General features: G+C 35.2%; 1 pseudogene; it reads right to left on the bottom strand.

Annotated features, from left to right (window-relative positions):
• Positions 1–2125: 2125 nt before the first annotated feature.
• On the bottom strand, positions 2126–2761 carry LOC120615143 (homeobox protein NANOG-like; annotated as a pseudogene).
• Between the last annotated feature and the right edge of the window lie 474 nt (positions 2762–3235).

Here is a 3235-nt window from a genome sequence, read left to right as displayed (position 1 = left end):
AGAATGATTAAACAGATTTCAAATCGCAGTCATCCTTCCAAAGAAATATAGATATAAATGATTCTAGCTAGTATTGAATTTAAAAAAAAAAAAATAAGGGATTGTTTAAAGTAGACATGTGATATAATTAGTATACTAACATTGAATTTTGTTGTCTTTAAAAAACTGAGATGTTTGAAAAAAACCAAAATTTTATTTAATATAATTTTTAATCTAATGAATATTTATATTGTGTATACTGTAAGACTTTTACAAATGTTCCTTTAATCCTTATAGCAGCTCTGCAGGTAGGTAGTATTTAATGATCCTGTTTAAGAGAAAGAGTCTGAGATATAGAAAAATTATGTATTTTGTTAAAAATCTCACAAATAGTGAATGCGGCCCTTTGACGTAGATATCATACTTAGTGTTTTCTCTAGGCAATTTCCTAATAAAGTTAATATTTTATTGCTATTATCATTACTATCATAATAAGAAACATATCTATTGAGTGCTATCTCATCTCTAAATGCTTTTTCATCTAGTGATGTGTTTGTTTGTTTGTTTGTTTTTAAGAAATTTTTCAACTGAACAGGCTACGTACTATTAGTCCTATTTTACGGAATAAGGGCAGTTAAAGTGTCTCAGCCAGGGAACAGCAGGGAGCAGAAGCACATGTTTTGTGATTCCCCAGTCCAACATGATTTACAGAATTCAGATACCTGTGTCACTTCAATAAAATTTCTTATCTAAACGATCTCGTTAATTCACACACACACACACACACACACACTCCCCCCCCTTAAGAAAATATGAATGACAATAAGTTAAAATAACTGTTTAAAATGCAACATATTTAGCATATATTTAAGTAAAGTAACAATGCAGTGTGGTTCCATGGAAATAAGTTATGACTAAAATTTCCCATCTAATCTTTACTTTTTTAATATGTCAGAGAAAGCTCTGGTCTCTCAGAGTAATGCTAAGATGAAACAAAGAAAACTAACAATCATGCTCTTCAGATATTTTATTTCATTTATGACCCATCAGATTCACTGGAGTTCAGTTAGCTTTGGGAAATCATAGTATCTTGATTATAGTTCTTTAAAGTGTTTACTTTATTAGATTGTTTAATAAATAATAGGCAGATAATAATAAATATTATTTAACTTTATATTTTGCCTTCCCAGGCTTTTGCTGTTTGGTTTTTATGGCAGAAAGAGATAGCTGTCCACTAAGTGTTTATCCTCTTCTGTCATGGAAGTTGTCACAGTGAGGTAGCTGGCAAGTCAGGGGCTATCGTTTTAGCCTTTAGGGACCAACTTGCTGTGACACAAAGATGCTTAGGCTTTAAGATTCCCCACTACCAAAAAGCTCTTTCAAAGCTTTATGTGTTATTTTATATTAGTAATTCGTACTTTTTATTTTTTTAAAGATAAAGTAGTTTTATTTATTTGTGGGTAGACTTATAAACTAACCAGCCAAATTGGTACTATTATCATGATACGGCAAATTATAAATCATCTTTTACAAGTACTTGAGTAATCAACAAATTAGGAGTTGTAGTAAAATAGAAAAAGGGGCAGAGGAAATCAATGAAACATTTTTTTATTTTAGCTTAACTCTTCACCTGAATTGAGGTTTTTAACAAGCCTCCTAACCCCAGAAAATAGGAATAATTCATCACACATCTTTGTACTTTTACTTTCTATTCTTGAGGTTAAGATTTTAGATCCTAATAATATCCAAAATAGTATTATATCTAGTTATCTATAGCCAGAGACATCTTTTTTTTATTATTTTGTCTCTAGCAACAAGGTTACAGAAACCTCTTTGATTAGACTCCAGTCATACCTCGCTCTCACCCCTCCAAATTGACACAATAGGCATAATGTGAAGCAGGATATCGAGGCAGAGATACATATAAAAATCCTAGGAGAAGTCACATATCCACTACCTAAATTGAGATTGAATAATATACCCATCATCACACATCTTTAGGCTGTATGTTCATGAAGTAATTTGGAAATAAATCCTTAATATTACAATTGTTAGGGGTTTGCTATATTGCATCATAACTTTTTCTAGCAGTTTTCAAGGTGGTGCCATCATTGACAGGACAATTTTGCTGGAACTGGATCTGGGGCTACAGGGCTGCCTCTCCACAGCTGAAGAGCTGGTTGTTCCAGGCTGGTTGGTCCAGGCTTGGGGGCACTAGTTCTAACTGTTCCAAGAATGGTTACTCCAAGTTGTTTTATTGCAGATCTGGTTGCTCCACCCTGAATGGTTTCCAAAAGTGTTCAGCAGACATTCTTGGTGACGAGAAGAGAGGCCTGGTTACTCTGTAGTTGCTGAGCCCTTCTGAGTCACAGAGTTGCTATTCTTTGGCCAGTTGTATCTCTGTCACCTCTTACATTTCATTGTCTGGTTCTGGAACCAGGTCTTAATCTGTAGGGAAGTTTCAGGATATTGGAAAGTTCTTGCATCTGCTAGAGGTTGAGGTATTTCTGTCTCTGAAATCTCTCATTGAGCACACAGAGCTGGGTCTGTGAGAGACCATTCTGATCTTCTGTTTCTTGACCTGGACCTTTTCTTCCTTCTTCACTGTGCTGTTCTCTACAGAAGTATTACGCTGGGACTGGTGGAAGACTCAGGGATATTCAGTTTCCATGTGGAATGTCTCAGCAGATAACATTCACAAGGACACATAATTTTCTTTAGGTCCATAAATCTGAGACATTGGTGCAAGTTCTCTAGAACTAAGTGCTTTGGGGCAAGGCATGGGGACAAGCTAGCTCCACATTTATGCTGCTTTGTGAATTCTCATTTAATCCTGTCTGCCAGTTTCACCAAGGCCGTTGTAATGCAAAATATAGCTGCGGAATAACCTAGACCTTGTATCTTTTTTTTAATCTTAAAAAAAGAATTCTAGCATTATATAAACTTCCGAACTCACAAGATTGGGAGAACGCAGCCTTCTCTTATATCTAGATTTGGCTACATGACACATGACGTGACTAGTTCTCATCAAATCCATCATTTTTGAATCACTTCATCTGTCAGTGAAAGTGTGTTTGCAATTTTGAGCTGGGACTTTTAAGAAGGGAGTTGTTTCTCCATGCTGTTCTTCTTTTTTCTGCTGGATAGATGCTGAAACCTAGGGCATCGTTCAACCAAAGTGATTCTATGGTACAGAAATAGGAACACCCACATTGGACTGCTGTGTGAACAAGAAATAGGTCTCTATTTTTTAAAG

Source organism: Pteropus medius, unplaced genomic scaffold (assembly GCF_902729225.1).
Source record: "Pteropus medius unplaced genomic scaffold, Ma_sr-lr_union100, whole genome shotgun sequence".
In the NCBI taxonomy this organism is placed as follows: Eukaryota; Metazoa; Chordata; class Mammalia; order Chiroptera; family Pteropodidae; genus Pteropus; species Pteropus medius.
This window is presented reverse-complemented; position numbering and strand designations above follow the sequence as displayed.